Below are 14,260 nucleotides of genomic sequence, written 5' to 3'. Positions count from 1 at the left end.
TGAGCAAAATTCAGACTCATCATTTTTAAGTTCTTGCAACTTATTTGCAGAATCTTATACTTTTCTAAATAATCTGAATCCTGATATATAAATGATTCAAAATGTGTATGCTCACTGGCGTCATCTAGTGACAGAGGTTCGATTCAAGCGATCCATTTTCTGCAAATTTTTGACCTACCAAACATCTTTGCTAAAGATAGTAGAGACGATAAGAGAGTTATTAGAATCCTGGGATATTTGAAGTATAAAATTGGCATACTCAGTGGCGCCACCTATGTGTAGATTTCCGACACAAATTTAGCATCATCTGTAAGTTCTTGACCTATGAAACAACTTTGCCGAACATGCCATCTTTTTATGTGATCAGGATCCCGATCCAGGGATGTACATTAAGAATGCTCACTAGCGCCACCTATGTGTGGAGTTTCAAATCAAACGGCCCATCATCTGGAAGTACTTGACCAATACAACAACTTTCTCGAAGACGTCATCTTTCTAAAAAATAAGGATCCAGTGATATATATGGCATATTATGGGATACCAAATTTACATGCACAGTAGCACCACCTAGTGGTGGAATTTCAAAGCAATCGATCCATTATCAGTAAGCACTTGACTTACTGAGCAACTTTCCCGAAGACGTGATGCTTGTACAAGTTCTAGATCTTCCGATAATTTCGTTTTAAGACATTATATTACTAAATTGTTAATTCCAAATAGCGTCATCTAGTGGGGGAAATTTCGAATTAACCAATTCACCGCCAGATGGCGCTTGACCTACCGAACAAATTTGACGAAGACATGAATACTTTACAACAACAGAATAAAAAGATATAGAGAATTCAGTTTGGGGTCCAAATGGACCCCAGGTATACAAAATCGCCCGGTTCAACTTTGACATGGAATAAAAACCAAAGTATGCCATGAAATCAACTATTTTTTTGCTTAAATAGTAGAACAAGCTCTTGTTTGAAGGTATTGCAAAAATAAAGTCAATATGTTTTACCAAACTTGTTTGCCATTACTACAAAGTTACCTGGGGTCCAAATGGACCCCAGGTATCCATTAGAGCAATGTTTCCCAAACTTTTAGGAGATATCGCCCCCTTAGAGCTGCAAAAAATATTTTCGCCCCCCTAGGTGAGACTTCATTTTTCTATAGTAGAAGGCTGAAACTGTGCTTAGCTAAATTCTTCAAAAGCCCTACTGTGACAAAGATAGCAGTGACACTTAATGTATCTGAATCTGTGTCACTCTCATTTTCATCAAACTTTTTTGTACATGCGTTGATTTTCCTCATTTGAATTTTAATCGTGCATACATACTGTTTGGTGGAAGGTGGGAGTCCCAGGACTCTCACCAGAGGCGAGTATTTAGATGATTTTGCTTCTTCCCCTGAATTCAATCACCCTTTCTTTCAGCAACATTCCGACCATGATCCCAGTATTACGGTTTATTACCAAAATGTGAGAGGATTGCGAACAAAAATTGACGAGGTATTTCTGGCCTCAATGGACTGCAACTTTGACGTGGTAATTTTTACTGAAACCGGACTTGATGACTGCATTACGTCACTACAACTTTTTGGAGCCCTTTACAACGTTTATCGCTGCGATCGATGTCCACAAAACAGTAATAAATCACGATTGGGCGGCGTTTTGATTGCTGTAGCTCAGCAGTACATCAGCAGTCAGCTCTTTACCACGAACGCGCAGAATCTCGAACAAGTTTCTGTCTCGGCAAATATAAAAGGGAGAAAAATATCGTTTTGTGCTGTGTACATCCCACCGGATCGTAGTCAGAATACAAGCATCATCAATGAACACATCGCCTCTGTGCAAGAATTGTGCGATGGTAGTTCAACAGACGGTGTGGTTTTTGTGTGTGGTGATTATAATCAGCCACGCATGCATTGGGTAAGAAACGACGTCGGTATCGTGTGTGATAGTGCACAACTACCATCTTCTAGCCATACACTACTGGATGGTATGGAATTTCTGGGTTTGCGACAACAAAATCTGGAGTACAATTTGCTCGGCCGTACACTTGATCTGGTTTTTTGTCCGCCCGAATGTGATGCTTTGGTAGAGAGGTATCCTGCCCCAATGGTTGCAATAGATGAGCATCATCCACCGCTCGTGGTTTCGTTTCGCGGAAATGTTGTTGAAGCTCGCCCGTCTGCGAATCACGATCAAGCTATTCGTCCGTTGAACTATCGTTTGATTGATTTTACTGCTCTCTCCGGTTATCTGAACAGCATTGACTGGGAATCATTATTTGCATCTAGAGATGTTGACGATTTGACAGAATGTTTTTGTGGCGAAATAAATCAGTGGCTAGATATGAATGTACCGCGTGTTAGGCCAGCTGTTACTCCAGCGTGGAGCACATTTCGGCTAAGGCATTTAAAACGTGAACGAAACACTTTGCAACGAAAACTTCGACGTCAACGAACGAGTGTAAATGCCCGGGACTTTCATCGTGCAGTTAATGCATACCGTCACCTTAATGCCAGTCTGTACAAATCGTATGTGCTCAGAGTACAATCCAGTTTGCGTAGTAATCCACGAGGATTTTGGAATTTTGTCAATTCGAAGCGGAAAACATCGTCAATACCCTCTAATGTTTATCATGGAAACAAAACCGCTGCGTCCACTTTTGAGTCTTGTGAGTTGTTTGCCAGACATTTCGCTGCTGTTTTTGCAAGCAACACTACTTCGCATCAGGAAGCGGCAAATGTTGCTTCCGATCTTCCATGTGATATGATTAATCTGGATACCTTCATTGTTACACCGGAATTAGTTGTAAATGCAGCAAGAAAATTGAAATGCTCGTTTTCTCCCGGCCCGGATGGTGTACCTTCTGTAGTCCTTCGCCGCTGCATCGATGTTTTGGCTAAACCATTGAGTATTATTTTTAATCGATCGTTTGAACAAGCAACATTTCCGAATTTGTGGAAGCAATCATTTATGTCACCAATTTTCAAAAGCGGTGATCGACGTAATGTTGCAAACTACCGTGGAATAACCAGTTTATCCGCCTCTTCGAAGATTTTCGAGATAATCGTTAGTGGAGCTATGCTGGACCGAGCAAAAAATTATATTTCTTTTGACCAGCATGGATTTATGCCAGGGAGATCCGTCACAACGAACTTGTTGAATTTCACCTCCAAATGCTTAACTTGTATGGAAGCCAAAGCGCAAATGGATGTTGTATACACAGACTTGAAAGCAGCATTTGATAAAATCGACCACAAAATTCTCCTCTACAAATTATCGCGGCTTGGATTTTCCTCGCAAATAGTATCTTGGCTGAATTCCTACCTGTCAGGACGAGTTCTTCGTGTGAAGCTGAACAACGTAGTATCGGCGCCCTTCTCCAACAAATCGGGTGTCCCGCAAGGAAGTAATTTGGGACCGTTATTGTTTTCATTGTTTTTTAATGACGTCTCGCTTCTTTTTGACGATGGTTGCAAGCTGGGTTATGCGGATGATTTCAAGCTGTTTCTTGAGGTGCGATCTGTGGATGATTGTTTGCGTCTGCAAAATCGACTACAACTGTTTGTTGATTGGTGTGAGAGAAACAAATTAGTCATCAGTGTTGCAAAATGTCATGTAATCTCGTTTAGTCGCCTTGATTGTCCAGTTCTGTTTGGATATAATATTAATGGAGCCCTCCTGACAAGAGCCACTGAAATTTGTGATTTGGGGGTTCAGTTAGATGCAAAGCTTACGTTTGATTGCCAACGATCGCTGATTGTTTCTAAAGCCACACAACGTCTTGGCTTTATTTTCAAAGTAGCCAAAGATTTCAAAGACCCACATTGCCTGAAGACGTTATATTGCTCGCTCGTACGTCCAATTTTGGAAAATGCCTCTTTGGTTTGGTTTCCGCATGAGGTATCATGGTGTTTGCGGATTGAAAGGATTCAGAAACGTTTTGTCCGAATGGCGTTACGAAGTTTACCGTGGCGGGATCCAGTAAACCTGCCACCATATCCGGAGAGATGCCAGTTACTTGGTTTGGAAACACTGCAACGTCGTCGAATGATCCAGCAAGCTGTATTCATTGCCAAACTCATCAATGGAGAAATTGATTCCCCAGAGCTGCGGGCGATGATCAACTTCCGGATTCCCAGCAGAACACTACGCTATTCAACTCTGCTGGTACATAGATTTCATAGGACTCTGTATGGCTATAATGAACCGATTGCCACATTCAGCACAGTGGAAGATCTGTTCGAGTTTGACGAGCCGTCCAATCGTTTTGCTGATAGAATTCGCCGCTCCAATTTGCTTTAAGTTTATGTTTATGTGATGTGTACTGTATCGTAACAAGTCATAGTTATATACTGTTTATTTTAAGGATTTTGAACAGTTCATGTAGACCAAGAGGTCCGATGAACTTAAATAAACAAATAAATAAATAAATAAATAAATAAATAATTATTGATATCGTGTTTTTCAATACTTTTCAAATCGTTGTTGATTGAGCATTGATAATCTTGATAATCGAAATAGATCGGACTGTGAACACCTATGAACACTCGATATTCCCAACCAGATGTTCTACCATTGTTTTAAAAGGGAGCTCTTCAACAACCGAAAGTCATTGTTTGGTCTTAAGTATTCAAATAAAACTGGTGGAGAATTTGAAAACAATTATAAAAATATGGTATGTAAAAAAAGTGCAAATCAGAAAAATACCGGTGTATTTTCAAATGTAGTTTTTTCTCCAAATCCAGATCAAAATTAACGACCTTCGTATGATTCCTCGAGAAGCTTCTCTGAAATATTTTCAAACACTATGTGTAAAGTTGTTTATAAGCACTGTGTTAAGAATTTCATCAGAAAAGTATTATGAAATTCGTCTGAACCTCATGTTTTTGATTCAAATTCCACGCTCATCAATTCGACAAAAAAGTTCTTTTTATAATAGGATAGATCGGTGAAGTACTAGATTTGTAGTAATGAGCTAAATTTTAGTATGGTGAGAAGGTCAATTCACCATTTCTGCAATGAAATGGTGCAAAAAGTGTGGGTATTATGATTCCTTGCTTATTTGATGCTGTTTGAGCAAAACTTTGGGCAACAGTGTTGTTGTTTTCTCCATTTCTTGCAACATAAACAACATAGCTATCCAAAGTTTTGCTCAAACAGCATCAAATTAGGCAAGGAATCATAATACCCACGCTTTTTGCACCATTTCATTGCAGAAACGGAGAATTGACCTTCTTACCATAGTAAAATTCAGTTCATTACTACAAATCTAGTACTACACCGAACGTGCCCCATTCTAACAAAACTAATCACGATTTACGAATATTCGTTATAAGAGTTTCCAAATACATCTTTTTAGATTTCCAGAATAACAGAAACTTTTCAGAAATACGTTTAGCAGTCTTTTTTTCTAGCTATTTTACCAAAGAGTCCACATAAATACGAATAATGATGTGAAATAAAGTCGATGTTTAAGATTAATAGTTACAGTATTTTTTCTGTAGTCCTAGACAAAACTAAAACTGTAAGCTTGAATAACAGGCAGGGCTGCAATTTTTCGACAGGCCTTTATGATAGCGATATTTTACTTTTTTTCATTTTCTCCTTTTTGGTTTTCCTGTCATTGTTGTTTTCCGATCAGCACCACGGGAGCGAAATGAAGTAGGTACTCAACTCACACTCGCATGCAGCGTGCTGAAAGCGAGAGCTGACAGGGCTAAATTTCCATTCATTTTTTTGTAGTTGAGTGTTTTCACTCGTGGTAGCGTATAGGAACTCACTCTCACAAGCCACCCGCTTGGGACGAATGGCCTGTCAACATGAGTGGTGTGTGGATGATTGGGAATTGACCTTGTTGGGTCGCTCACGAATGGAACTCTCGGACTCTGTCAGTTCTCACATCGCGAAACTGAAAACAACCGCCGCAGTCATTCATTTTCTGCTGAAAAAACAGGCACTGAGACTGATATTTAGCAGGCCTGAATAACAGGGAGTTTTTATGATTCAGTTGACATTCTTAACTTGTAATATCATACTATCGATGTTTTCCCATCATTGAAAAAATCGCCCCCCTTCTTAGTATTTTTGCCCGGTGTCCGGCCATTTGGCCGAACGCCATTTGGCCGAATGCCATCTGGCCGAATGGGTCATTTGGCCGAATGCAGTTTGGCCGAATCGTGATCAAAAGAATTCAGAAGAAGTCTTCGACATTCTTATTCCCAATATGATCATCAGAAATATTTCCTTCTTTTAATAATAGGCTATTCTTTCTAGTTTTGATATTCAGTGCTTAGTTGGCGTTAAAACTGCCTATATTTTTATAAGATTTTTCCTTCTTTGACTCATAGGCTGTTCTTTCAAGTTATACTGAGGCTGGGAACGGGGGCATGGTCACCTAAGTTCATCATTCATTTTTCGGCCAAACGGCATTCGGCCAAATGGCATTCGGCCAAATGACCCTTTCGGCCAAATGGCGTTCGGCCAAACGGCATTTGGCCAAACGGCGTTCGGCCAAATGACCCGGAACCTTTTTGCCCCCCAATTTTGATTTTTCAAATTTTCGCCCCGCTGGGTCTAGTTTTCGCCCACTTTGGGAATCACTGCATTAGAGGGTTAACAATGCCTCCATGTACACTGAATTTTGAGAGCCGTGATCGGCAAATGGTTGAAGAAATCAGAACAGCTTATTACGACAAAAATTAATCTTTTAACTTTTGCATACATTTATGACAGTTGCTGTACTGTACCTCATTAAAATCGATTACCGAACGTACCGAAAAAGTTCTGCTGTTTTTAATTCCGCCAAAAAAGATTTTTTTTGGTAACTCTCTGGAAAAACATCTTTGACAATTACTTTACAATTTCTTCCGTTAATTCATTTAAGAAATTACTTCTACAATTTCTTTTTGAATTCCTTCTGTTATTCCGTTGACAAATTCACTGTAAAATGCTCTGGAAATGCCTTTCGAATTTTCTTCGACAATTTGTGATGTTGTTCGGAATTCCTTTTGGCAATTCTTTTGTCAATTCCTTCTTTTTTCGATCATTTCATTACGGTGCCTTTATGCATTTCAATGTGAACCTTTCTGAAGATTGCTCTCTGATGTGTTTCATTCTTTGGGAATCTGTCTAGCAATTCCTTTTGTATTTCAAAATTATTTTGGTAATTGGGTATTTTTTTCATGTTCAAGGCCCGATATTATTCTACGCCAAAGAAATTTCCTTTACGAGAAGTTCCTGGACATACCGGGAATCGAACTCGTCACCCTCAGCTTGGTGATGCTGAATACCCACGTCATTACAGTTGTGGCTATTGGGGCTCACAGTTTCAAAGTTATTTATCGAATAAATTTCCAAAGGTAGCAGTGTTAGTAAAACTCCCCCAGAAGTGCCTGAATGCCGTAGGTAGTAATTATCAAAAAAAAAATGCCTAAGAATCCCAAGAAAAACTATAGGAACTGTTGGATCATGGTTCACAGAAATTGCTAAAATAGTACCCAAAGAAGGTAATTCAAAATACATTACTAGAAAAATATAAGGATTTTCTCAATTGACGAAAAAACGCCCATTCAATTATTGTAGGAATTAGCGAAGAAGTGTTCAGACACAATAGTGGGATACGTTACGGAATTTCATGGGAATTGACAATCTACCTGGGAAATTACTGCGCGATTTTTTTTTTTTTGGGAATTTCTTCGGCAATTTGTTTAGTATAACTCTTTCTTCTGGAAGTCCTGCAGTATTTTTTTTTAGAAATTCTTTCAATTATTTCAATTTGATTTCCTTCTGCTACTCTGTCGACAAATTCCATGGTAATGGTTTTGGAATTTTCGTCGGAAATTTCTTTAACAACTCCTTTGGATTCTTTTGAGAGCTGATCCGGAAATTCCTTTGACATTCATTTAGAAATCGTTTTTGGAAGTGCCATCGAAACTCATTCGGTATTTTTGAGAAATTTTTCAGCAATGCCACAGTGGGAAAAAATAGGTGTAAAACGCGAATTAATTCAATATCTCTGCTCGGAGTGGATGGATTTGAAGAAATTCTTGACACAAACTGTAAAAATCTGTATAGTTTCAGATAAGGAGGGTGTCATTCGCCGCACGATGCTGGAAATCAGCGTATTGAGCTCGTTTTACCCCGTTCTCTCTCTGAAACACCTTTTTGAGAAAATCCTCATTTATTCCCGACTGGCGTGCAAAATAAATGTCTTATTTAACTCGTATTTGTGTAAAAACTTTCATAGTATCGGAAATTTGACATAGGGTTGGCGGAGGTGCATGTGCAATTTCAAAGAAATAGGGGATCTCGGGGTTATTTGAAGATATCTCAATTTTTAAAGCCGTGCGGTGAGCCAAACCAGCTCCATTCAATACTACGAAAGTTTTTACACAAACACGAATGAAATAAACAATTTATTTTGCACTCCAGGATTTTTCTAAAAAGGCCAAAAAGAGAGAGAGTGGGGTAAAACGGGCCCGATACACTGATTTCCAAAGACTTTTTTGGATATATTTTTGATATACATGATATGATCTTGATTTTTCAGACCAGGTATTAAAAATCTTTCTAGGATTACCTTTTAATATTTTTTCCGGCAATTACTTGGATTCAGCCATCCTTTAGAAAATTATTCTACATTTCAATTAAAAACTCATTCAGAAATTTCGTGAGAATTTCTTCGGCTATATGCTAATAGAGACGAACCAGCTAAAAGGGCTGAAAGTCTCTTTAATAAAGACAAATCAATCAATCAATCAATTCGGCTATAGTTTTCAGAAATTATCACGCAATTTCCCATAATCAAAGTACCCCACTAGCAGTCCCTTCACTTTTAATACCCTTCAGCATTTTCTACGGCAATTCCTTTAAAAACGGCTTCATTTTTTTTGCAATTCCTTTGACCATTTCTTTGGTAACTTTCGGTCAAAATTTTTACCAATTACCTTGGGTAAATCCTCTGTCCTTTCTTCTGGAAAATTCCTTGGGCAATTCCTTCAATTTTTCTCTCAACGAATTCTTAGTTTCTAACTGGTTTTATTTTTCAAAGTCTTTCAATATTGCCTTAGAGCATTCGTTGAGGAACAATAATGGAGATTTATTCAGATTTTTTTTTTTTTTGATAATTTATCTGGAAATCACATTTTAACACGGTTTCTTTCTACATTTTCGTCGAAAAATGCTTTGCTAGTTTCTACAGAAGGGCGATTTTTTTATTATCGTACAAACTGGTACGAAGGTTCTTAGAATTTCATGTTTTTTTTTTTCACAGATGGGGTTCACATTTATACATAATAACAAAACTAAATTGAAAAAAAAATCAGGGTCGCCTAATTTTCCGGAAAACTTCAGTGGAAATCAAACATTTTCCACAGACACCACCTTATTTAAAAAAATATTACTCAATAACGAAGCATAGTAGACACATTTTTTTTGTGAAATCATAAGCCAATTTTCTCAGCAACTGAGAAAAAAATATAAAATGAAAATTGTTTTCCATAAAATTTTCCACAGTTGAGGAAAATCCGCTAGATCATTACTCATGAACGAAAAACAACACATCTTAAAATTTTTTATATAGCTTATGTTATTTCCTTCCACAAATGTTATTTTTTGAGATTTTTTTCAGGGCTTCTTAAAAAGCTTTTTTCGAGTTTTCCAACCGAGTTTCCTCAATTGTGGAAAACATTTTTCATTTTGTATTTTTTCTCAATTGCTGAGATGGTTTCACAAAAAATGTGTCTACGATGCTTCGTTCTTGAGTTATGATTTTTCAAAGTAGGCGGTGCCTGCGAAAAAATGATTCTTTTCCGCTGGAGTTTTCCGGAAAATTAGGCGACCCTAATTTTTTTTCAATTTTGTTTTTTGTTCCCTACCTGTGAAAAAAGCTTTATCTAATTCTGAGAACCTTCGTACCAATTTGTACGAAAATAAAAAAAAATCCCCAGAAATATCATTGGAATTCCGTTGACAATTCTTTTGAAAATTCCATTGGAAATTTCTTTGGGAATTGATCCAGCAACTCCATTAAGATTTCTCTGATTATCTCTTTTGCAATTCACTTGGCAGTGCATTCGGCAGTTTTTTTTGGAAATTTTTCAATTCTGTTGCATTTTTCTTCGGGTTTTTGTTTTGGGATGTACTTTGGGAATTCCTTTGGCGATTGTTGTGGAAATTACTTTAGAAATCCCTGTTCGGTCTGAGATTGTGAACCACTGGTTCTGGTCTCTTTAGATCGCTTTCATCTAACTCATGAGAAGAGTAATACCTCTCGCTTCTCGAGAGCAACCCCGAAGTCGGGCAAGATCACTTTGTACGAAGTTTGAATAAATTAGTATGCACCCATTCGTCAAACGTATAACACGCGTTGTGTTTCGGTCCGATCCGGTCCGGCAACAAATTCTAGTGCCCACAACGCGAGTGTTTTTATTTCCACCGTTGAAGAAAGGTCGATGGACGAAGGCAGAGGTCAAGGACCTCTGAAGTGACCCGCGTTCGGACGGACTAGTTTTTACAGTCCACTTTATAAGGTCCGTGCCAAAAAATGGTCCTTCGAACCGGATTGTTTGATACTGAAGGTGTGCTGGCGACATTCCTTCTTCTTCTTCTTCTTCTTGGCGTAACGTCCTCACTGGGACAAAGCCTGCTTCCCAGCTTAGTGTTCTATGAGCACTTCCACAGTTATTAACTGAGAGCTTCCTCTGCCAATGACCATTTTGCATGTGTATATCGTGTGGCAGGCACGAAGATACTCTATGCCCAAGAAAGTCAAGGAAATTTCCTTTACGAAAAGATCCTGGACCGACCGGGAATCGAACCCGTCACCCTCAGCATGGTCATGCTGAATACCCGTGCGTTTACCGCCTCGGCTATATGGGCCCTTATGGCGACATTCCACGGGAGATAAAATCTGCCGGGTTCTCGGTGCCCGGGACATGGTTCCAAACTCCATCCTTGGTGAGATGCTGGATCTCCGACACGCGGTTAGGGTGGGGCTAATTTTAAAAAAATGTCTCCGGGATATGATTTCCCATGTGTAAAGTGATCCACTAGTCGAAATAAGTGAGCTGTACAAAAATGAGCGATTTCGGTTGACATTTAGGGGTGGCGCAAAGGGTTTAAGTAAAATTTTTACTAGAACAAACCTACAAAAAAAATTTCAAAATTAATTTTCCTACATAACATTTCTAGACTAAATAGGTGATTTTAGAACCCAATTGGGCCAAATTTGTGCTCAAAATTGCGATATCTCCAATGGTTTCCAAGAAATTTGAAAAAAATGTCATATTTTGGTATCTAACCCAAAAAATACCAAAATATGACATATTTTTTCAAATATCTCAAAAACCAGTAGAGATATCGCAATTTTGAGCACAAATTTGGTCCCACCCTAACACGCGGTTTGCTACGAAGATTTGCCACCGTGAGGGTAGCGAAGCCAGCCAGCACTTGACAATCATCGAGTCTGTCCAGAAGTACGCTGGAAGGTTCGGGTGGATCTGGCTGTACTTTTCGTACAGGTGACTCAGCAAAAGTGCCGAGGACAGCTCGAGGCGGGGGATAGTCATCTTCTTCTTTTTCATCTGGAGGCTTTCCAAAGGTGCCACTCGTGATTTGGAAGTGATCAACCGGACAGTGACTGTGCCATCCGACGCAGTACAACGTAAGTAAAGGCACACTCCGTACGCAGCTTCCGATGCATCGCAGAACCCGTGTAGCTGCACTTCTGTGCAGTCGTTGCTGACACCGAGCCAGCGAGGAATCGATAGCGACTCCAATGCGACCATGTTATGCTTGTATTCCATCCACATTTCCTGCAGAGACTCTTCGAGAGGATCATCCCAGTCGCATTTTAGCAGCCACAGCCGCTGGATGAAGATTTTCGCTTGGACTACAACTGGCCCAACCAGGCCCAGTGGATCAAAGAAACAAGCAGCGTCGGAGTGAACACTGCGCTTCGTGATGGAGGAGGAATTGGATCTCCACTCGGGGAAAGCGAAGCAGAAATCGTCGGACTGAGTGTCCCATCGCAGACCCAGAGTCTTGACCGTTGCGCTTGAGGAGTCTAGATCCAGGACTGACCGCTCGTCTCGTAGATGCTTGGGCAAGGTCGAAAGCAGCTCCGGTGAGTTTGAGTTCCACTTTCGCATGGTGAAACCAGCCGTGTTTGTCAGCTCGATGACTTCGTTCATCAGCTGCCGTGCTTTGGGAACGGTGTCCGCTCCTGACAACATATCATCGACGTAAAAGTCTTCTTGGACAACCCGAGCCACAATCGGATGCGTAGATCCACTGTCTTCTTCCAGCTTCTTCAGGCACCTTGTGGCCAGATACGGAGCACTCGCAGTGCCGTACGTGACCGTGAGCAGTTCAAACGTCTTAACCAGTTCATCCGGCGTGTCTCTCCAAAGGATGCGCTGTAGATGTTGATCTTGCTCTGGAACCCGAACCATCCGATACATTTTGGCTACATCGGCGATGACGGTGATCCGGTGCTGACGGAATCGGAGAATTGTAGATATCAGATCGTTTTGAACGACCGGTCCCACCATCAAACTGTCGTTGAGCGAGATGCCGCTAGAAGTCCGACACGACGCGTCAAAAACGACTCTCAACTTTGTTGTTGTGCTGTCCGGTCGCAACACCGCGTGATGCGGCATGTAGTACACCGGATCTCCAATAGCTTGCTCTCCGTCTACTTCTTTCATGTGGCCCATCAGGAGATATTCATGGATAAACTCCTTGTAGGACTCCTTAAGTTCGGCGTTCAGGGCGAACCGCTTCTCCAAGCCGATGAACCGCTTCATGGCTATTGCACGGGACTCTCCTAACCGCTTCAGCATGTGCTCCTTCTTTGGCAGGCTTACCACAAACCGGCCTTCTTCGTCCCGAGTCGTTGTTTGCTTGAACATTTCTCCACAGGCTGTTTCTTCCACTGAATGGGTCCGGTTGACATGACAGGTCTCCAAGTCCCAGAACCTGGCGGTCATTTCCTGGAGGTCCGCCGTCGAACACACGTAGCTTGCTGTTGTGAGCAGCAAGCTTGCCATTTCCGGAATCCTTCCAGACACGACCCAACCAAAGACTGTGTCTTGCAGCGTTGGTCCGCTATCGCACAACTTTCTTCTTCCGGTACGCAGCATGATGATCATATCGACCGGACCGGGCTCTCCGAACGTGGGATCCGCTAGGACCACATCGGAGGGAATCTCCAGTAAGTCCATCCGCACAGGTTTGAGCGGCAACGTTTGAGTGATTTTTGGCAAAACGTGGAACTGCATCAGCTCACCGAACGAGGAAATTGACGAGTGTCTTGGTTCGATGTTTGCCTCCACAGATTTCGTAGAGGTTGCGCTGCTGTTGAAGATACCTTGCACCTTCAGGAAATTTGGCTTCGCCTCGAACTTTAACTTCTTGGAAAAGCTACTGGTCATGTAGCAGAACTCCGAGCACGAATCCAGAAGCGTTCTGGCTAGCGCGGTGTTGCCAAAACGGTCCACCACCTTCACGACAGCAGTTGACATTAACACTTGACGAGTTGTCATGCCAAAGCCGTGCGGTGATTCAGTGGTTTCGAGAGAAATTGCAGGTTGTGGGTCAGTGGTGGGTTGTGGGTGAGTGTTTTGTGAGCGAATCACCGGGTATGATGATGTCGGTTGTGTCTGTGTGGCTGGTTGAGTGGATGGTGTTTGTGTCTGGCTTTGTGGCTGGTGTGCTGCTGGAGCTGCACTTGGTCAGGTTTGCGTTTGCGGAACGGGGTGAGGGGCACTAGTGGGAACTGGTGGCTTCGCTGCATAACTGCTGCTCGACGGCCTGTCGAAATGAAGCATCGTGTGGTGTTTTCGTCCGCAGCGGGTGCAAGAACCTCGGGAGCATCCTTCGGCGAAGTGTCCTGCCGCGAAGCAGTTTCTGCAGAGTCGCTGCTTGTTGATTTGCTCTGCCCGCTGAGCAACATTCATGTTCTGCAGCTTACTGCACTTGAACGGCAGATGATACGTGTCTCCGCAAAACAAGCACCACCGCTGCGACTAGGCAGACGTGTGCGTCGTTGAGAACCGAGGTGGAGGGCGTTTGTCGACATCGTGAATCTTCGCAGGAGCAATTGACTGCAGCACTGCGCACTGATCTCTCAAAAACTGCATCGGATCGTCGTACTTTGGGACGTCTTTGCTGTTGTGGCGCGTCTCCCAGTTGCGGAGAGTGGTTTGGTCGAGACGAGTCTGCTCCCCAATCTTGTTCAAAATCAGCAGGTTCTTGTCGAAT

At 41.4% G+C, this 14,260-nt stretch overlaps 1 long non-coding RNA gene across 5 annotated transcripts in view; it reads right to left on the bottom strand.

Annotated features, from left to right (window-relative positions):
* The window catches only part of LOC134288583 (uncharacterized), a 280,379-nt gene that overhangs the window by 126,949 nt on the left and 139,170 nt on the right, over positions 1 to 14,260 (bottom strand). The window lies entirely within an intron of this gene.

This window comes from Aedes albopictus, chromosome 2, assembly GCF_035046485.1.
Source record: "Aedes albopictus strain Foshan chromosome 2, AalbF5, whole genome shotgun sequence".
Classification (NCBI taxonomy): domain Eukaryota; kingdom Metazoa; phylum Arthropoda; class Insecta; order Diptera; family Culicidae; genus Aedes; species Aedes albopictus.
Note: the sequence above shows the minus strand (reverse complement) of the source record. Positions and strands in the feature narration are given on the sequence as shown.